Raw genomic sequence first — 23502 nt, forward strand, 5'->3', positions numbered from 1 at the left:
CCTAGATATGGTTATCCCAGTTTTACAGACAAGGAAACTGAGACCCAGATCAGCTTTCCAGGCCATCTTGGACCTGGCATACTCTCTCACTTACCAGCTCCCTTCTTGGTGAGCCAATACTTGCAAGGAAAAGTAAGTATGTATTATGTGAGCTTTAAATACTTACGACAACCCTTTGAGGCAGTGGCTCTCAAACTTGTCTGCATATTAGAATCTTAAAGATTCCAAAGCCTAGACCACATCCTCAGATCAAATTATAATCTCTAGTAGTGGGACACAGGTATCAATGTATTTAATGATTCCAAAGTGTAGGTTTCCAGCAGTTAAGGAAGTGGGGGGAAGCCATCTGAGAAGTAGATCTGGATATAAGAGCAACATGAGAGATCCTTGCAGTGATACTCTATCTTGACTGTGTCAATATTAATATCTTGGTTGTGATGTTATACCATAGTTTACAAGATATTACCATTGGTGGAAAGTGAATAAAGGGTACATGAGATCTCTTTGTATTATTTATCTTATAACTGCATGTGAATCTACAGTGATCTCAAAAGAAAAAGATTTAATTTTTAAAAGGGGTACTCTTGGGTATATATCCAAGAGTAATGAGTGCTTCTGTCCACCAAAAGACGTAGCAATACTATTTGCAATAGCTCCAAATCTGAAAACAACACAAATATTCATCAACTAGAGAATGAACAAAACTATAGTATATTCATACAATGGTATATTGCTCAGCAGTAGAAATTAGAGAAAAAACAACTACTGACACAACAATATGAATGAATCTCATAGGTAATATCTTGTACAGAAAAAAAAGTAGACACAAAAGAGAACATATAATTCCATTTATGTCAAGTTCTAGACCAGGCATGGTTGTCTGGAGCTGGGGTGGGAGGGACTGACTGGAAAGTGGCACAAGGAAACCTGAGGTCATGGAAATACAATTGGTTTGGGTGGTGGGTACAGGGTACAAACATGTAAAAATTCATCAAGGTGTATGTAAATTACAAATACATAAAAAAGAAAAGATAAAGGGGGGATCCCTTTATTTTCCCTTTGAAAATATCTAGAATAATGGTTCTCAAATTTTACTGTCTATTGGAATCACTTTGTGAGCTGCTTAAAACAGATTACAAGCCTCCACCTCCAGAGTCTCTGATTCAGTGGGTCTGAAGTGGAGCCTGAGAATTTGCATTGATGCTGCTGTTCTAGGGGCCACACTTTGAGAGCCACTGGAGTCCAGACTAGACAAATACTTTCCTGAGAGATAAGAGAATTGTCTAAGGTCACACAAGCAGTCAGGCAGATAGGGGCCTAGAACTTGCTTCCTGACTCTGGTGGGCCTTCAAGGCCTAGGTCAGGCCTTCTCTGCCATCCAGGAGTAGTGCTCCATTGCTTGCTTTACTATATCCCTTAATTATAATATCTGATCAGGAAGGGACCAGAGAGATTTCTGGATCTAATCCTTTCTCCCCATTCTGTAGAGTGGGAAACTGAAGCTCAAGGATCAAAGGTACTTGTCCACAGTTACAATGGCAGGACTTAGCCTTGAACTATCTCCTGTATCTGCTCCAGACCTGTACATAGTCTATCATGGGGCACCCTTACTATCTATCTATCTGTATTGAACTATCTCCTGTATCTGTCCCAGACCTGTACACAGTCTACCATGGGGCACCCTTACTGTCTTATCTGCTTTGTTTCCAATCCTCTTCCTAAAGATACCTCCCCATCCTACATTTACGTATCTGTGCATAGGTGATGTTTCATGAAGCCTTTAGTCAAAATCTTAAGGAAATAGGCCACACTACTTCTAGATCATTTTCTAGAGCTGAAATGGAGGGCTCCAAGCCTGTTGCTCTTTGAGAACATCCATTACCTTGCTTAGCTTAGGGAGCATTCATGACTCTTCAGAATTTGACTTGTCTTTTCTTCCACTATTCATCATCGTCTATCTCCCCCCAGCACTTTACATTCTAGACATAGTAGATCCTTCCCAGCCCCTCAACATCTCAGATTTGCTCATGGCTTTGTAATAATAATTGTAATTATAATTAATGTTTACTAAGCACTTACTGTATGTCGGACACTCTTCAATGTGCTTTATAGTTCTTCATGTTATTTTCACATCTCTGAGTCAAGGCCAGTTATCACAGATGAGGAAACTAAGGCACAGAGAGGATAAATAAATTGTCAAAGGTCACACGGCATGGAGTGACAGAGACAAGATTTAAATATTTCTTGGAGCCTCAAATTCAGAATGTCTAATAAACAAATATATTCTCTATATTGTCACCCTACTCTGCTTATCCTCATCTGTTCCCCTCTCACTTGGTGGCACCACTATCTACTCATTTTTCCAAAATAACCTGGATATTTTCCTTGACAATTCCCTCTCATCTTACCATGTCCCTGTTCCCAGTCCTCCTGCCTTTAATCCTGCTCCCTAAATAACTTTTTAATGCCCATCTCCTTACTCCTCCTCTGGTGCTAGGACGATTGTCATGGCTTCCTCACTAGATCTCCTGTCTACCTTTCTACCCGCTGCTGCCAGCCACCTGCTAGAAACCCCTATACCCTTCTCATCTTCTTTGCTCAGATTCTCCTACCAGGTTGGTCCTGGTCATTATTTTTGTTCCTTTAATATTCTAAGCTCATTCCAGTATCAAGGCCTTTAACTGTCCCACTATCTGCAATGCTCTTCCAATGGCTGGCTCCTAATTGTTCAGGTCCCAATTCATGGAGTCCTTCCTTTCCTACCCTATCTAAATTAGTCCCCAACTCCCAACACATACACACCTACAATAAATAAAACATATGACTTCTTATATGACAGATACTGTTCTAAGCTCTTTATATATATTAAATCATACTCATTATGCTTCCATGAGGTAAATACTTTTATTACCTCATTATATAGATGAGGAAGGAAACTAAGGCACAGAGAAATTAAACAGCTATAGAAGGTGTGGCCAAGATGGTGGAGTGGAAAGACCCTGAGCTCACCTCCTCCAATGGACACACCAAAATCAAAACTATTTACAGAGCAACTATCTATGAGAATGATCTGAAGACTAGCAGAAAAGATTTTCCACAACTAAAGATTTTTAAAAGGAACCAAAACAAGATGAGTGGGAGGGGCAGGGACATGGTATAGTCAAGACCCACACCTCCAGGTGTGCAACCCACAAATGGGAAGATAATGACAATTGCATAGGTTCTCCCCAAGGAGCAAGGGGTCTGAACCCCACATCAGGCTTCTCAGCCCAGGAGTCTTGCCCCAGGAAAGCAAACCTTCAGAACATCTGGCTCTGAGGCCAGCAGGGCTTGCATATCAGAGAGCCAGAGGAAACAGAGACTCTGCTATTAACAATTTTACATGCTCCAAGTCCCAGTGCAGAGGCAGTAATTTGAAAGGAGCCTGGGTCAGACACACTGATGATCTTAGCCTCCCAGAGAGAGAGAGACAGCAATTGAGAATCTCCCTGGGGATGGAGATGCTGGCGGTAGCCATTTTGGGGAACTCATTTTACTGTGAGGACACTCATGCTGGCAAGAACTATTTTGGAGTCCTCCCTCTAACCTACAAGTGCCGGAGGCTTACTCACCACCAGTGGGCCAGCACCAACCCTGAGTCCCCTGGGCCCTGCAGCCAGGTGCACCAGAACCAGCCCTGCCTGCCAGTGAGCCAGTGGGCCAGTGACCGTCACATGAGGCAGGGCCTGGCAGTCAACTGGGCTGGTGGCCATCTTCACCTACCAGCACAACCACAGTAGTAGGCCTTGCCACAGAGAAGGGCCCATGCAACCAACATGGAAGTTACCACTAGAGCATATAGCTGTGGTGACCAGAGGAGAGTATGCTTCTGGGCCTCATAGGATGTCTTCTACATAAGGCCACTTCTCCAAGATCAGAAAATGTAACAGACCTACATAATACATAGAAATAAACAGAGAAAATTAGGCAAAATGAAGAGACAGAGTACTATGTTCCAAATGAAAGAACAAGACATAACCTCAGAAAAAGAAAATAAATGGAGATAAGTAACCTACCCAAAAAAGGAGTTCAAGGTAACAATCATAAATGCTTAATGAACTTGGGAGAAGAATGAATGAACAGACAGATAATTTTAACAAATAGAAAATATAGAGAAAGAACCAAACATAGCTGAAGAATACAATAATTGAAATAAAAAATACACTAGAATGAATCAACAGTAGATTAGAGGATACAGAAGAATGAATCAGCAAACTGGAAGGCAAAGTAGTTGAAATTACCGAAGCTGAACAGAAAAAAGAAAAATGAATTAAAAAAAATTAGGATAGATTAAGAGACCTCAGGGACAAAATCAAGCATACTAATTTTTGCATTATAGGGGTCGCAGAAGGAGGAGAGAGAGAGAGAGAGAGAGAGAGAGAGAGAGAGAGAGAGAGAGAGAGAGAGAGAGAGAGAGAAATGTACAGGGAACATATTGGAGACATAATAGATGAAAACTTACCTAACTTGGGTAAGGAAATAGGCACCCAGGTCTAGAAAGCACAGAGTCCCAAACAGGATCAACCCAAAGAGGACAACACCAAGAAACATTGTAATTAAAATGGCAAAGAGAGAGGTCAAGATGGTGGAGGAGTAGGAGGATATGGAGTTCATCTCTCCCCACAAATGCAGCAAGAATAAATCTACAAATGGAACTATTCTCACAGAGCACCTGCTGAACACTAACAGAGGACCTCAGACACCTAAAAGGACAAGAAATATCCCCACATAACCAGGTAGGCCAAAAGAAAGAAGAAGGGAAAAGGAAGAGGAAAGGAAGTGGGACAGGACCTGAGCCCCTGGTTGGGGGAGAGCTAAAGAAGAGGAGAGGTTTCTGCATGTGGGGAAGGTCCCTCACTGGTGAGGAGATCAGCTGGGCAGAAGGGGAGCTTCGGGGACTTGGAGGAGAGCACAGCAACTGGTATGTGGCAGGCAGGACAGAGTGAGACCTACACAGATGGTCTGTGCCACAGCTCTGCACACCCCAGGATGAGATGGGTGTCTGCCAGTGCACAAGGGGGATGGGTGCTGGAACGTGGGGTTTGCAGAGCAGATGTGGGGAGGGGACTGCTGCTGGCTGTGAAGAGACAGCCTGAGGGGATGGGAGTAAGGAAATCTGCAAACAGGAGTTCTCATGGAGGAAGCCCGGACCACCATAGAAGCAAAGCACCATTGTTGTGTGAGGTGCAAAGGGTGGGGCCACCATTGCAGCTTCTGCCCTCAGGTGCTGACCCCTGCCTCCATGGGCACTAGGGAGGGGTCCTGCCGGAGTAGGCTTACACGACCGACCGCAACCATCGCCTCCTCCGCCCCTCCCCACCTGGGCAACATGCTAGCCCCGATTTCTGCCTCTGCTCTCTCCTTCCTGGGCAGCCTGCTGGCCCCATTGCCTTCGCAGCTCCCTCCCACCTGACAGGCTTGTGTGCTCTGGCAGACTTTGGAGCAGATGCCAGTGGGTGGCCCACATGCAGAGGTGAGACTGAAACCACAGCTGAATCCCAGAGGTGGTGTGACTAAGGAAGGAGAGCTGAAATATCTCCTCCCACCAGTGTCAATGGTAGAGTTATAACTCTGCTAAAGGCTTCCTAAATTCAGCACCTGCACAACATCCAAACAGACAAGTGCTCCTGCAGCTGAGATGGGTCTGGCTTTAGCAGATGTGGGATTTGTGGGCATGTACACATGGGGGTTGGGCCAGGCCAGAATCTGAGCTACTTCTATAGCTCCCATAGCAGGTACAGGTACATGATTACTGCAGTCCTGAGACCTGACCACAGTGATTCTGCACTGATGGCCTGGTGAAAGAGTGCCTGAGAGACACCAGAGCCAATTGCCAGCATACCCATGGTGAAAGGACTGAGACCAGTCCTGACAACAGTGTACTTTGTGAGCCAGCACAATGGATGAAATGAGACACAACAGAGCACACGCACAGTTGAAAATCTCCAGAGGAAGAATTCTCAGTGCCTTCTTTCCCAGTGGGAGTGCTCCAATCCCACCTACCTTGCAACAAAGATCAGAAACACAGTAAAGAAACAGAACTGGGGGCCACTACTCCAAAAACTAAGGAGCAGACACTGTCCTTGACAGGGCAGTGACAACCACACAGCAAAGGGGAGGCCTCACTCAATATCCAGGGCAGGCTCTGGTCACCAAGACACCAGTCAAACACCCTATCATGGGAATAATGACCAGCATACACTGAGGAAAGAGGTGGCAGTCATCCATACTAAAAAGAGCCCTTGACCAAAAAAAAAAAAAAATTAACCCCATGCAGATACAGGCTACACAGGGACATTTCCTCTTGGAGAGCACACACAAGGCCTCACGTACAGTGGAACCCAGCAAAAAGTAGTATTTCCATAGGAACACAGGTCTAGACCTACCTAGGGGTCTTGGAGCATCTCCTGGAGAGGCGGGGTTAGCTGTAGCTCACTGTGGTGGCAAGGGGATAGGTAGTGGAGGCCCCAGGGAATATTAATCACTGTAAGCTCTCCCAGAGGTACCCATCTCTACACCAAGAGCTGGCCCCACCCAACAGACAGCAGGCTCCAGTGGTGGAACGTCTCAGGCCAAACAACCAGCAAGACAGGAACACAGCCCCACCCATCAGCAGACAGGCTGCCTAAAGTTGTACTAAGCTCACAGACACCCCAAAACACAACCCTTGACATTGCTCTGCCAACCACAGGGACAAGACCCAGCTCCACTCACAGGAGGGGAGGCACCAGACCCTCCCACCAGGAAGCCTGCACAAGCCCCTAGACAAATCTCACCCACCAGGGGGCAGACAACAGAAGAAAGAGGAACTACGATTCTGCAGCCTGTGGAAAGGAGACCACAAACACAGTAAGCTAGACAAAATGAGAAGATAGAGAAATATGTTGCAGATGAAGGAGCAACATAAAAACCTACAAGAACAACTAAATGAAGAGGAGATAGGCAAACTACCTGAAAAATAATTCAGAATAATGATAGTAAAGATGATCCAAGATCTCAGAAAAAGAATGGAGGCACAGATTGAGAAGATAATACAAGAAATGTTTAACAAAGACCTAGAAGAACAAACAAACAGAGATGAACAATAAAATAACTAAAATGAAAAGTAAACTAGAAGGAATCAATAGCAGAATAACGGAGGCAGAAGAACGGATAGTGAGCTGGAAGATGGAATGGTGGAAATCACTGCCACAGAAGAGAATAAAAAAAAAGAATGAAAAGAAATGAGCACAGTCTCAGAGACCTCTGGGACAACATTTAATGCACCAACATTCGAATTATAGAGATCCCAGAAGAAGAGAAAGAGAAAGTGTCTGAGAAAATATTTGAAGAGATTGTAGTCTAAAACTTCCCTAATATGGAAATAGTCACCCAGATCCAGGAAACCCAGAGAGTCCCATACAGGATAAACCCAAGGGGGAACATGCTGAGACACATATTAATCAAATGAACAAAAATTAAATACAAAGAAAAAATATTAAAAGCAACAAGGGGAAAGCAACAAACACAATATAAGGGAATCTCCATAAGGCTATCAGCTGATTTTTCAGCAGAAACTCTGAATACCAGAAGGGAGTGGCATGATATGTTTAAAGTGATGAAAGAGAAAAATGTACAACCAAGAATACTCTACCCAGCAAGGCTCACATTCAGATTCGATGGAGAAGGCAAAAGCTTTACAGACAAAAAAAAAAACTAAGAGAATTCTTCACATCCAATCCAGCTTTACAACAAATGCTAAAGGAACCTCTCTAGCAAGAGGAAAAATAGAGGCCACAACTATAAATGAGAAAATCACAAATGGGAAAGCCCACTGGTAAAAGCAAACATACAGTAAAAGCAGGAAATCATCCATACACAAATATGATATCAAGATGAGCAACCATGAAAAGAGGAGAGTACAAATTCAGAAAATGGGAATTGCATTTGAAATTAAGAGACCAGCAACTTAAAACAGCCTTGTATATGTATAGACTGCTATAGCAAAACTTCATGGGAAATGCAACCGAAAAACTACAATAGATACACACACAAAAAAGGAAAAGCAATCCAAATACAAAAAGATAGTCATCAAACCACAAGAGAAGAGAACAAAAGAGGAAGGGAAGAAAAAAGACCTACAAAAACAAAGCCAAAACAATTAGAAAATGGAAATAGGAGCATACATATTGATAATTACCTTAAATGTAAATGGATTAAATGCTCCAAACAAAAGACACAGACTAGTTGAATGGATACAAAAACAAGACCCATATATATGCTGTCTACAAGAGACCCACATCAGACCTAGGGACACATACAGACTGAAAGTGAGTGGATGGAAAAAGATATTCCATGCAAATAGAAGTCAAAAGAAAGCTGGAGTAGCAATACTCATATTAGACAAAATAAACTTTAAAATAAAGACTGTTACAAGAGACAAGGAAGGAAACTACATAATGATCAAGGGGTCAATCCAAGAAGAAGATATAACAATTGTAAATATATATATGTACACTACATGGGAGCACCTCAATATATAAGGCAAATGCTAACAGCCATAAAAGGGGAAATCAAAAGTAACACAATAATAGTGGGGGAATTTAACACCCCACTGACACAAATGGACAGATCATCCAGACCTTAAATTAAAGAGGAAACACAAGTCTTAAATGACATATTAGACCAGATAGACTTAATTGATATTTATAGCACATTCCATCGAAAGCACAGAATACACTTTCATCTCAAGTGCACACAGAACATTCTTCAGGATAGATCACATATTGGGTAACAAATCAAGCCTAGGTAAATTTAAAAAAATTGAAATAATATCAAGCATCTTTTCTGACCACAATGTTATGAGATTAGAAATCAATTACAGGGAAAAACATTGTAAAGAAAACAAACACATGGAGGCTAAATAATATGTTACTGAACAACTAATGGGTCACTGAAGAAATCAAAGAGGAAATAAAAACAATACCCAGAGACAAATGACAACCAAAACACAACGAATGAAAATGTATGGGAAACAGCAAAAGCAGTTCTAAGAGGGAAGTTTATAGCAGTACAGTCTTACCTCAGGAAATAAGAAAAATCTCAAATAAACAAGTTAACCTTACACCTAGAGCAACTGAAGAAAGAACAAGCAAAACCTAAAGTTAGTAGAAGAAAAACATCATCAAGATCAGAGCAGAAATAAACAAAACAGATGAAGAAAACAGTAGCAAAGATCAATGACTAAAAGGTGGTTCTTTGTGATGATAAACAAAATTGATAAGCCTTAGTTAGACTCATCAAGAGAAAAAGGGAGAGGACTCAAATGAATAAAATTAGAAATGAAAAAGAAGTTACAACTGCCACCATAGACATACAAAAGATCATGAGAGATTACTACAAGCAACTGTATGACAATAAAATGGACAACATAGAAGAAAGGACAAATTCTTAGAAAGGTCCTACCTTCCAAGACTGAACTAGGAAGAAATTGGATATATGAACACACCAATCACATATACTGAAATTGAAACTGTGATTAAAAATCTTCCAACAAACAAAAGTCCAGGACCAGATGGCTTCACAGTTGAATTCTACTAAACATTTAGAGTAGGGTTAACCCGTATCCTTCTGAAAGTCTTCTAAAAAATTTCAGAGTAAGGAACACTCCCAAGCTCATTATACAAGGCCACCATCACCCTGATAACAAAACCAGACGAAGATATCACAAAAAAGGAAAATTAGACGCCAATATCACTGATGAGCATTGATGCAAAAATCTTAGCAAACCAAATCCAACAACATATTAAAAGGATTATACACCATGATCAGCTGGGAACTATCTGAGGAATGCAAGGATTCTTTAATATGTGCAAATCAATCAATGTATACTATACTTAAGAAACTTGGCTGTTCTTTTCCTATTCATGATTTCTGTACTTATTTCCTTTCTATTCTTTAGGATTTGTTACTATCACTTTTGATGGATGTTAGTCTCAGCTGAGGACCCTTTGGAAAAAGCTCTGTGCCACTTATGAGGGACCATCCAACTTTGGAGGAATCAATCCCACCCCAAATATGTTGGTTCAGAATATTCAAGGGAGATGCTGGGTAATTTGTAATTGAAAGAACTCCCACTCTAAGTGATTGCAAATATTAGATAAGTTTTGGAAATGATGGTTAAAATAAGATATTTTGAGAGGGAAAATGTACACAAGTCGTCTGCCCCATGATCTATGTCCCTAATTGTGCAGTTCCCCAGTCAGCACCTAGCCCAGAGCCCCGTATCCACTCTCTGATCTGACTAATGCCCTGCTCTCAGCCTGTAGGTCTGGAGGGAAAGAAATCATGTCTTCCTGGCAGATTACGTTTTTTATTACCCATCTCATTCAATACCAAGCATCCCAAAGGAGCATGACCATGAGGAAAATATTCATAACACCTGAGATGTAGAAAATGTCAGTGGTCTACAAGATCTTTGATATCATGTGGCCCAACACCTTTGCTTCCACTTTCCCCAACCCAACCCAACTCAACCCCCATTATACAGATGAGGAAGATGAAGCTGAGAGGAGAAGTGACTTGACCAAAGTCACATCCTAAATTACTTGCTTCTACTCAACATCGCTAATTATTAGAGAAAAGAAAATCAAAACTACAATGAGGTATCACCTCACACCAGTCAGAATGGCCATCATTAAAAAGTCTACAAATAATAAATGCTGGAGAGGGTGTGGAGAAAAGGGAGCCCTCCTACACTGTTGGTGGGAATGTAAATTGGTGCATCCACTATGGAAAACAGTATGGGGGGTCCTTAAAAAACTGAAAAGTTGCCTTGATCCATCAATCCCACTCCTGGGCATATATCCAGAGAAAACTCTAATTCAAAAAGATACATGTACCCCGATGTTCATAGCAGCACAATTTACAAAAGCCAAGACATGGAAGCAACCTAAATGTCCATCAACAGATGAATGGATAAAGAAGATGCGATATATATATATATAATACTCACACACAATGGAATACTACTCAGCCATAAACAAAAATGAAATAATGCCATTTGCTGCAACATGGAAGGACCTAGAGATCATCATGCTGGTGAAGTAAGTCAGACAGAGAAAGACAAATACCATGTGATATCACTTATATGTGGAATCTAAAATAGGATACAAATGAACTTATTTGCAAAATAAAAACAGACTCACAGACACAGAAAACAAATTTATGGTTACCAAGGGGGAAAGAGTGTGGGGGAGGGATAAATTGGGAGTTTGAGATTAGCAGATAAAAACTACTATATATAAAATAGATAAACAACAAGGTCCTACTGTATAGCACAGAGAACTATATTAAATATCTTGTAATAAACTATAATGGAAATGAATATGAAAAAGAATATATATATACACATATGTATACAGATATATATGTATACATGTATATGTAACTAAATCACTTTACACCAGAAACTAACACAACATTGTAAATCAACTATATTTCAAAAAAAATACTTGCATCTAGTGGTCAGAGCGTCCACTTTTTATGCCAGTTTCTAATTGACCATTGCCTGTTTGGGCTGGAAAAATCAGGCAGCTCTGGGTATCAATTCCAGCACTTGTACCTACTAACTGTGTACTCTTGGAGAGGTTACTTCATCTCTCAGAGCCTCCATTTCCTCCTCTTTAAGATGGAGGACCAATAATAATCCTAACCACATGAACTGCCCAGTATATAGTAGGTGCTCAAAAAGCATTATTATTACTCTTTTTGGTCCCCTTTCCCTTCCCTAAAGCACACAGGATGGTGAATGTCCATTAAAGACCATTAATGGTGATGGCCACTAAAGGCCCACACCTTCCTAGTCCATCTCACAGTCAAATTCCCAACTTTCCTCCCTTTGCCCTTTGAAATTTGAGAATTTCAGCCTTACTGAAGCCCAAGCAAGCTGTTCAGAGCTAGAGGGCTGAGAGTGATGTTCTCCTATCCCCTGGGTAGATTCAGTAAAACTTCAAATCTGATACTACAACCACAGTTTAATTCATCTTCCCAAGACAGGGACCTAGATAATGGGATGAAGGGATGTGGAAGGAGTGTTGGGACAGGGCAGGAAGGAGGGGCTAAGGAAGAGAACAGGTGATTGGCAATTACAGTTCCCCACACGGGACTGCAGTAGTTGATGTATGTCAGGGAATAATTTTTACAAAGAAAGGAAGGGAGAGAGGGAAGGAGAAAGGAAGGAAGATGGAAGGAAGGAAAGAAAGAAGAGAGATGGAAGATAGGAAGGAAGGAAAGGGGGAAACTGAATGCAAACAGAAGCTGGGTATGATACTCACAGTGTTAGGCTGTCCAGAAACCAAAGAGAGCTGGGATCTTCAGTGAGGAAGGGATCATCAGAAATTAGACCTTTCTCCTGTTGGGAGAAAAGATTATACTAGCACCAAGCCAGACAGAGCAGATGGCTGCTTCTGATTATAAAGGATGTCACTGTCTCTTCTTCCCTCTCCCTAACCCATTGCAGTGATAGAAAACCCTGAGTTACCGGGAAGTTCTTCCTTAAGTACGGCTTAAATTCTTCTTGTGGCAGGAGCAGTTAGTTTCTGTCCCAATTAACACCTTATGTTTGGAGCATGTATTATAGTTGAAAACTGTTTTCATCTCTGTCATATCCATGATAGTCTCCACAACCCAATAAAGTTAGTACCATTATTCTGTATGGTAGCTGAGGAAACTGAAGCCCAAAGAGATTAGGGTCCCACCTTATCAGGGGTGGCATCAGGGTCAAGTCTGGCATTTTTGTTTTGTTTTGTTTTGTGTTTTGTTTTGATATTTTCTTTTTGCTCTCCTCACCTCTCTAGGCAGGTATGGGTCATTTGCTCCTGAGGAAAGGTGGTGGACACTCCAAAAAGAGGCTATTGAATTTGTTCTTGTGGGATGATATTTTGCCATTCCTAAGGCTTGGAAAAATTTCTCTTTCTCCTGGGTTGAGGGGTATACCTTCCTTAAAGTAACATTCCATCCTCAGATACCCCTTGAGTCTCAAAACTTAGCTTGGACTCATTAAATAGCCCTTTTTATAATATTGATGATAGTAATGCACTAGTAAATGCACTAGGCACTTACTTAGATTAACTCATGTCACCCTCTCCTCATCCCTGTGAAGTTGTATCATTATTATTTCCATTTTACAGCTAAGGACACTGAGTCACAGAAAGGTCAAGTAGCTGGAGTGGGGTGTAGAGCAGTAAGACTGGCCTTGGTCTTAGATTCTTATAGAAAGAGCTAAGAAAGGGCATGATGTGGGAGAAAGGAAGCAAACCTTGGCTGAATGCTGATATGATTAGTTCCTTGTTCTCAGCAAGCCACTTAGGCTTAGGGCATTGTGCTCATTGATAGCAGGGAGAACTCTACATTGGGCTACATCTATAGTTCTTTCTCTGACCACACCCTTCCCTATCACCCACCATCCCTATAATGGTGAATCTGAGATTATCATAGGGTTTTAAGGCTACTGAGCTCTGCTCTAGGTTTGGGGATACCAGTCTAGGAATGAATGCTCCCTGTAGACTTAGAGTTCTCTGGCCACCTTCAGTCTTTGTACCCTGGAATATTTCCAGGAAACCTATCCTTAAATGAGATACTGCCCCTCATCAGCACTTCCCATTCTGAAGTAAGGAAACAGTGACAGAATTAAGACTAGGACCAAGGCCTTTCTTTCAGAGGCTCCTTAAGAACAGAGAGACATGCTTTGTTATTAGCCTGTTTCTCTGAAACTTGGGGATCTCTAGAGAATGCAGAGCTGCCCATCTAAAACTCTATCTCTTCGCAAAGATTTTACCAGGCAGTCCAACACCATGCCTGGCACAGGTGTTCACCTAAGTCTGCTGAATAGTACCAAGCTGAATTTGGAACAGGGCACCAAGGGCAATGGGGCATTTGCCTATGGTAGGTGAAGGTAGACCTTGGACCCTCTTTCCCATGGCCTGATGTCTTGGGAGTTGTGGAAATGAAGGTATATTAGTTGGTTGGTTTAGAAAGTGACCTTAGAGTGAAGAAAGAATCATTGAAGATGTGGCCCAAAGTCACTGAACAAACAGGTGGTATCATTGAAGGTGTGAGCAGCTGAGGAAGTGTTAATAGGAATGTTTAGGTGTCTGCAGACAGGCATAGGGACCAACAGGTAGGTTCCTCAATAGGGCCTATGGAGAATAAAGCATGCCAACAGGCCTTATGCAATCTGAGGAAGTAGGGGATACTTTTGAAGATTTCACATGATGAAAATAAGAAGACTTTTATTTTAAAGCTTAGAATAAACAGACCAGGAATTTTTCTCTGTTTTGTTTGTTGCTATATCCCCAGCACCTAGAACTTGGCTCATAGTAGGTGCTCAGTAAACATTTTAAAAATCAATTAATGAATTTACAGATACGGCAACTGAAACAGATTTATCCAAAGTCACACAGTGGCAGAATTGGGGGGTTGGTGGTTAGGAGACCCCAGGCCTCCACTATACTAACCTATAGGTCCTTTCAAGTCCACCTGGATAACCTGACACAATTAATCTTCCCTCAATAAAAAATAAAATATAACTTTTTAGTTTTGTTGGTATAAAAATAATGCATGCTTATTTTGAAAAATACAAAAAAGAAGGAAATTACTTAGTATACCAGTTCTCAAACACAATCACGGTAAATTCATTGCTGGATTCTCTTTCCAGTAATTTCTTTTCTACATATAGGTTTTTGTTTCACAGGTCAATCTTATATTTCCCTATTCCAAAAATCCCATGCTCCAATCAAACTGTAACACTCGTTTCTTCATTGTGTCTTTTATTTTCCCATTTCTACCCTTTCACCCATGGGATTCCTTCAATCTGGTACTTTCCTGTGTGTCTTTATTCTACCTATCTTTCAAGATCCTTATTAAATGCTAAATTTTCCATGGCACAACTTGATTTTTTCTTTCTTATGGTATTGATTAAATACATTTTATTTCATACTCTGTAATGAGCCTTCCTCACTTCATGTCCTACCCCACAAAGTGTGAGCAATTTAAAGATTAGTCCCATTTCTGACTCCACTGTTTCTCCCCCAACAGCATAGCCTATCACTATGTCTGCCATAGAGTATGTGCTCTGTAAAGACTGAATTGATTTAACCATGGCTTAATAAATTTATTGGACACAGATTATGTGCCAGGCACTGTGTTAAGCACTTTACATGCACTAACTCATTGCAAAAACACAATATTCCTATGGGTAAGTACTATTATTAGTTCTGTTTTAGAGATGTGAAAACAGAATGACAGAGGCTAAGTAATTTTTCCAAGGACATACCACAGTATAATATGTTTCAAACCCAGACTATTTGACATCAGGACGCATACTCTTAACTGTTATGCTCTGTTGCCTCTGAAAATCAGGGGCAGAAAATGATGGGATGGAAGCACGGAAATAGTTCAGGCACCGAAGGATACACAAAGTGGCAGGGTAAACACAAAACACCTTCATGCAACATCAGTTTTACTTACAGATTTGGCGGGGGGTGGAGTAAACAATTTAAAGAGTGTTGCTTTTATCTTAAAACAAACATGGCTATATCAAAGAAAACAAAACTTGCATAAATATTTGATAAACAACATAACATTTCAAAGAAAATTTGGCTTGTAGTTAGCTGTTTTGGGTTGCATCCCTAGCACACCCCAAAAGGACAGAATATTCCCCCCAACTTCCTGGAGTATATGAGAAACATTGGCTCAGAGGGCCATGACAAGAGTGATGGTGGATGTCAGTGGTGAAGAGCATGGGTGAAGTAATTGTTGGAATGCTAGTGGGCTGGAATGGTAGCAATTATGTTGACACTTTGGGTAGCAGTGATGACAGTCCTGACAATGGTGATGATGCCAGTGGTGACACATGAGATGAGAGCAGTGAAGATGAACAGTGCTGATCATAGTAGCTATGGTGATTACTTAATCATGGCCCGGCTTCTTGCCAAACTCTGGGTCACCTCCAGAATCAAATTGAATTAGAAGTGGTTATTTGCTCTCTCACCACCCCTCCCATCCAAATTTCAGGACCCCATTTAGGAAGCCTTAGCCATTTTGCAAACTCCTGTTATTTCCCATGAATGCATGTTCAGGACTCCATGAAGTTCCCTCTATCTGAGCTACCTGCCCCCTCCTCCCACCTCATTTATACATGCAGCGTCTTTATCTTTCAAGACTCAGCTCTAGAGTGTCCTCACACAGACCCCCCTAGCCAGGTGGACTCAAGTACTTCTGCACCTGTGCTCCCATAGCACCCTCTATTTGAGCATTTGTCACACATTGGATTTGAGAGTCATTTTCCACTTAAGATGTTGCCTTCCATCAGCCTTGGGATGTGGAAGAGGATGAGGGTAGAGCAATAAGAGATTAGTTTTTTCACGGTAAGGTTGCAGTTTGGCCCAAAGTCATTGAACAGCCAGGTGTTTATTTTGAAGACTCAGAATCTTATGGGATGGCTTAGAGTTCTTTGAGAGGTAGGTTGATAGATTTGGATGACTTTTAATGGACCATTTCAACTCAAGAGATTGTAGCAGTCATGCCTACCCTGGGATGGTCATTCATTCATTTATTCAACACATATTTATTGAACCTTCAGTAAAATATAAGGCTGTGCTGACTGGCTCCTGAAGACACAAAAGGAGATAGTCTACTCCTCCCTAGCACCTGCCCATATGTCAGTCAACAGACACTTACTGAATGCTCACATGATGTCAAGGCATTAGCTTTTTTTCTATATGGCACCAAGTGATAGAATTTAAAGCTGCAGGAAACAGCTTAATACAAGGAAGTACTTTCTAACCATTAGAACTGGTTATAATTAGAACAAGCTGCCTCAGGGAGAAAACAGTTACCCATCATTGGAGGTGTTGCAAACAGGAGCTGGGGCCTTGAAGTAAATATCTAAGATCCATTTGAACTCTGTTCTTCTGTCCCTAGAAAGAGCTCTAAGTCCCTCCTGTCTGTATCCTCATTGCCACTCTCAAATACAAGTTGGTCCCTGGAGAATCATCTGACTTTAGGTTCTTCTTTTATTTGCTGTTCTCTTATTCCTTTATTTCCTATTTCAAACTTCTCCTCTCCTCTCCATTTCCTTCCCATGCCCCAGTCTTAAGTGAGGGGTGAGAATGAGTGGCAAAAATCACTTCCTTTATGTGACTGCAAAACAGTGTCCTAACTCTCTCTACCATTTGGTATGGAGCTTTATAGTTTGTAAAGCACCATCACATGTATGGATCTGTTCAAGAGACATTTATTGAGCTCTTTACTGTGTTGGGCACATGATCTCATGACATCCTCACAACAACCCTGTGAGGTAGTTTGAAGGGGCCCAGGAGCCAGCCGTGGACTCTGGACTCTGGTCACTTGGCTTGTGAGCAGCAGCTCAGAAAGGATTGGACTTGCATCTCATGGATCCTTTCAGTCTCATAGGCTGGCTCTCAGATCTATCCCTAAGGAGGAGACAGTGCTTCTCCTAAAGGGAATGGGGAAAAGTTTAGACAGGCTTAGAGGCAAACTGGTTCACAACCAGCCTCAGCTGTTCTATGTCCCTAGAAAGAACACTGGATCTCTCCAACCTGTACCCTTACCTAACCACCCTCAAATGCCTCATGGCCCCTGGGGAGTCACCTGGATCTAGGTCTTTCTTGCTGGAGGTAGGATGGCTTTTGCCAAAACAGACAGCAGCCAAGTAGCCTGTGTGGCCAGCTTCCAGCTTTGTGGCATGGACAAAGAGGGTGATTTTGGAGTCTCTTGTCCATGGGCACAGAGTCAGAGGCCAGAATGATTCCGGGCTAGCAATGTTGCAGGCCCTCAAACCACTTGTACCACAAGAGAAGTCTCCTCCAGAAATGTAAGGGGGCCAGCCCTTACACTGGGGTTGAAAAAAAGGAACTGCCCACTATCTGTTAGGGCCTTGCCCTAGCTACCCTTACCTCTTACCCTACTGTCTTAGTCCCCATATCTCCCATGCAGAAATCACCTGAAAAGAAAAGAAAACCAAAAATGAAAATTCAAAATATGCAGAACAGGGCAGGTGGCTGAATTTCATGTGGTGATCAAACTAAGGGGAGAATGTTAGACATCTTCTACTGCTATCCATACTTCCATCCCTCTGTTCCATCTCTCCTCTTGCTATTCTTAGTGGCAACAGAAATGGTACTTGGGCTAAATTTATATTTGAATTATGCCCTTGTCCGTAGCCCTGCCTCTCATTTGTACTGATTTATTTTTATTTCTTAGACTTGAGAATAAATATTTGATGGATATTTGGCCTGGTGTTTTTTTGTTTGTTTGTTTGTTTGGTTGGTTTTTTTTGGTATCCACATTATTTGGCCTGTGTTTTTTGGTTCACAAAGACCATGCTTTGTCTTGTTGGATCCTTGTGAGACTTTGTAAGACAATCAAGGTGGGACTGATCAGCCCCATTTTGCAGATGAATAAAGTAAGGGAGAGAGGAGAAGCAATCTGCCTAAGGGCATAGCCATGCTCTTCTCCCATAGCAAGGTCATTTCCACTGAAGTGTCTAGGACTCATAAGATTAAGATAGCAACAGTATCCAGGAGGATAATTTTTTAGGTCACAGTACCTTACTTGGCAACCCTGAAATTGAAAAGAGGCAGTGACCACTTCACTCCCACGGAGGGTTTACTATTGGCCTTTTTTTTTTTTTACATCTTTATTGGAGTATAACTGTTTTACAATAGTGTGTTAGTTTCTCCTTTACAACAAAGTGAATCAGTTATACATATACATATGTTCCCATATCTCTTCCCTCTTGTGTCTCCCTCCCTCCCACCCTCCCTATCCCACCCCTCTAGGTGGTCACAAAGCACCGAGCTGATCTCCCTGTGCTATGCGGCTGCTTCCAACTAGCTATCTATTTTACATTTGGTAGTGTATATATGTCCATGCCACTCCCTTTTGTACATCCAGTGAAGTGACTTTAAAAAATCTATGAGGGACTTCCCTGGCGGCCCAGTGGTTAAGACTCCACACTTCCAATGCAGGGGGCACGGGTTTGATCCCTGGTCGGGGAACTAAGATCTCACATGATGCTGCAACGCCTCCAAAAAAAAGAAAAAATCTGTGAGCAGGTGAATGGGTAGGGTTGGAAGAAGGTGGAGGGAATAGAAGTTCTGGAGGGATATTCCTGAAGAAGGGCCCTCACCACCATAAGGAAGCAAGCAGAAAGGAATAACACCACTCCATTGCGCTTGGGCAGAGGTCCAAGCGCAAATGGGCTGATGCCAGTACTTCCTGCTCTAAACTTGGTGGAGATAGGGCTTTCTGAGCTCAAAATGATTTTACTAAGCAGTCTACTTACCTACCATTCACCCTGATCACTTTGAGAAGTGCTTCCCTGAAGCCAAGGAGTTGGCCCCCATCCAGGGAAGAAACTGGACAGGGGACGCGGAGGAAGTAGAGAGTATAGCCTTTGCCCTTTGCTATTTAGTGAGCCCCTACTCTATGTCAGGCATTGTGTTGGGTACTTTGCCTCCTCAACTTCCAAAACTGTTAGAAAAGGAAGGCTAAGGTCATCAGCCCAAGTGTACAGATGAGGAAAACAGACCTGGAGAGTTGAAGAGACCTGCCCAAGGTCACAAAGTGAGTTGTTCTAAGAACCAAAGCAAGAGCTAAGCTTCCTAGGCTTCTAGTCGGCCCCAGGCATTTTCAATGATATAGTCTCTAAAATTAGAATTTGTTTCTACTCTAAGAGCCAAGTAAACAGCAATAGTGTCCCTACAAGGATAATCCTCTCCAGTGATGTGTGTGTGTGTCTGCCAAGACTGATGTGCACACAGGCCTCTTCTGTAGTATTTAGGGAAATTAGAATATATGGATTTTGTTCCATATAATCTTAGTGCTTGGAAGTTTGTTTTCATTCATGCCAAAGTTAACCAGCAATATTAGGTGTATTAATTTTAACTGAAATATGAACACACAAACTTGTAAAACTGACCTGTGCAACCGACCATACTCACAAATATAATCATGAACACACACGACACCACTCACTCTCATAATTTACATAGAAGTCACACTATAGTAAGAAAAGTAAGTATTCACCCCCTTCTTCCTGTTCCCAGGGTAGATGATTGCGAAGATGACGTGTAAAATGGACCAGAATTCTGGGCCTAGAGGAGTCTTTGAAAAACCAATATCTATAAATATATCCCCTCCACACATACCACCTCTCTTCCCTTAAAAAACCCCAGAAATTTCAAAGCTTCATTGCTCATTTCTTTGTCTAGCTACTAAGCCTTATCTGGTGAAGAAGTCTATGTGGGCAGCCCATGGCATCATAATACCAGAGGCAAAGGAATTGGTTTTCAGGGATTAAAAAATGCAGTCCAGAGCCCAAGGTAAGTAATAATATGGGGGCTTCTTGAAAACTCCACTTTCCATAACAAAACTTCAGATAACCAAGGTTGGTCTAGGGCCACTGAGTGGTAAGTAAGGAATAAAAGAGTATGAGTGTTTACCTTGCCCTTTTATCTTTTCACTCCTGTCTGAGATACCTGTCTTAGGGCTGGCTTCAGTAGGACAGTTCATCAAGGGAGTGGGGTAGGGGGTGCAGAGTTAACTGCCTGTGATGGAGAAGGGTCATGCATGAGCTGAGTGGGTTTTATAAATCTAAATCAAAATGAAGACATTGTCCACGTTCCTTCTCCTTGGGTTCCCTCCTAGTCTGCTCCACTCCAATCTCTCTCAGTCTATAATTGATACCAGATACCAGATACTTTAGAAGGTATCTGGTAGGACATTCATTTGGTTAAGGGTAAATCTGCCCTGAGGTCCTCTTTTCAGGGGTAATCCACCTGGGAAGGGAAATACACTAGATGGCTAGCATTTCATTATAAATGAATAGGTCCAGTCCTGAAGAAGCCTCAGAGTTGTGTGTGAGAGTGGGTGGGAGGGGTGGTGCTGAGAGGGAAATGGTAATGCAGGTTTTATATCCTATTCTGCCACTAACAGTGTTACTGAGAAAATCTTTTCTTTCTGGGTCTCAGTTTACCACCTGTAAAGTGAAGAGGACAGTCTGGTTCCCTTCCAGCTTTGACATACATGAAAGTGTTGTATTTGGACTCACTTTAGCTAAATGTAAGGTGGGTAGGGGGATGAGGTAAGGGGAGATTTAAGACTAAATATTAATTATTCTTTCCAGTCAGGAAGGCTGGGTATGCTCTATCCTAGGAGTGTTTTCCTTGGGAGGGAAAGGTGGGCAGAGGAATGGTTTATTTTTTCCCCTCCCATGGATCTTTGGGTAGAGCAGGCATCCTTCATTTCAGCTGAGGGGATGGGAAGGAGAAAGATACCTGGGACACAGGGCATTTGTGTTTGACCCTGGTTAGAGCTGAGAAGACATAGAGGATATGTTCATGAGACAGGGTGTGCGTACTTGGTTATTAGTGGCTAAAGAGTATGCCCAGGGACCAGTCAAGCTTGGTATATTCATAATTTACACAGGGTACTTATCATAAGCTAAATAGTAGTGCTAGTTTAAAAATATTACCCACATAATTCTTAGACTTTTAGGTCCCCAATAAAATCCATCAACAAACCTTTGTCTTTCTGGGTCTTTCTCCTTGGGTTTGTGGCAGCAGCAGCAATGCAGTACCCCACAGAGGTTCTTACTCTTTGGCAGCTACCAACAAATGCAGAGGTTCTGGGTAGGGCAGAGAGAGAAAAAGGAGAAAAGGAATTTAACAAGCATTCTCTGGAAACAATTCAGACTGAGCTGACCGATTTAATAAATTAGGATTCCTGTGGGATGGGAGCAACTGAGAGGGCATTGCACTCCGTGGGAGCAGTATAATCCTTCAGATATCTTTTCTTGGTATGTTGATTGAAGACATTTGGGATTCTCCTGGTGCCACACCTAAAGGCACTTGGGTATGAGCTCAGGATTGGAGATAACAGGGTGCACAAGCCCCCTTAGAGTCTAATAATCTTTCTTCTGAGTGGTGATCAGCAGGCATAAGCAATCAGTCTCTTGTCTCACTCACTGACAGGGTAGAAGCATCAGTGATTGTCAGACCACCAAGCCTGATATGGAAGTAGAATCTTCCTGCACCTGCACCAAAAATTGGATTCCCAGGATCCCCTGGTAGCCCAGCCAGGACCACTAGAATAATTTGGCAGTGAGACTACCTGGAGAGCTCTTGAGACTCTACTAGGGGGAATAGGCTGCTCTGAGTGCCAGCCATTGCCTCAACTCCCTTAACTGACTACCCTGAGGTAGATGAGTAAATGTGCCATCCAGAAATTGGTTTATAGAATCACAGAATCACATAGAGAATTTCAGATGAAGAAACTGAGGCTCAGCTGGGAAAAGTGAATTACTCCAGCACTCCCAAGTTCAATACAGAACTAGGTAATACAGTGTTTTTGACTTTGTCTTATTACATGATGTCACTTCTCCTTAGTAGGTTTATATTTTAGCTTTATTCTGACAACAGTGATTGTAATGATAATAATAATGATATATTAATGAAATAGCTAAAACAGAAATAAAATGAGCATTAAATGAGAAAGGGGGGATAAAACCTCAGGTAAGTAGGTAAGCAGCTGAAATCTGAAAAAGACAAGAAGGCCCCTCTGTTCAAATATCACTTAAAATATAATGGTCAATAAGCCCTTTAAGATTAAGGCCAGGGTGGGTGCCAGAGGGAAGGAAAGAAAGGAGGTAGGGGCAGGGAATGTTTTAATTAAGTCTCTGAAACTGGGGGTTGTGGCCTAGCCCAATCCCCTCCTTGAGGATCTCCTTAACCTATCACAGTTTTAAACTACAGTCATCTCAGCCCAGCTGGCTGGGGGGACAAAAAATTAAAGATAGTGGCCGGGATGAGATTTCAGCCCTCTCCTGGAATAAAACTCTTTCCGCACAGCCCCTTCTTCATTGATCACACTGTTCTCCTGGGGTCTTCATCCTTAAATTCTGGGTGTTTACCTGGCTTGCTGAATTGCTCTTCTCTCCCAAGAATTCACCTTTTTTCCTGGATATCGATCTCTTTCTTGAAATTTTTTCTTCCCCAACTCCCTGAAATCCCTGATAGTCTAAAATTTTATGAGGTACTCCTTCGTGTCCTGAGTCTCTTTTATTTGTCTTACTACCCCCCACCTTTTTAACAATACATTTAACCAATCTCTAATGCTGTGGCCATTTTCTGAAGTTCTATAACTATCGTAGAATCATGGTCTTCAAGCCTCTGGGGTTCAGCCTCTCCCCTGGAGATCCATTCCCAAATCACTGGGGTTTAAACTTGGATTGCCAATTCTCTCTCTCTTAGGGTTCTTGCCTTGCAGCTCTGGGACTCCCCCACCTCAGGCAGTTTTATTTCTTGCCTAGAAGCCCCTCCTTACATCTTTGTGACTTTACCCCTTTTCTGAAGTCTCTTCTTCAACTTACTTGCCCCAAATTACTGGAGTTACCCCTTT

Source organism: Physeter macrocephalus, chromosome 21 (genome assembly GCF_002837175.3).
Source record: "Physeter macrocephalus isolate SW-GA chromosome 21, ASM283717v5, whole genome shotgun sequence".
In the NCBI taxonomy this organism is placed as follows: domain Eukaryota; kingdom Metazoa; phylum Chordata; class Mammalia; order Artiodactyla; family Physeteridae; genus Physeter; species Physeter macrocephalus.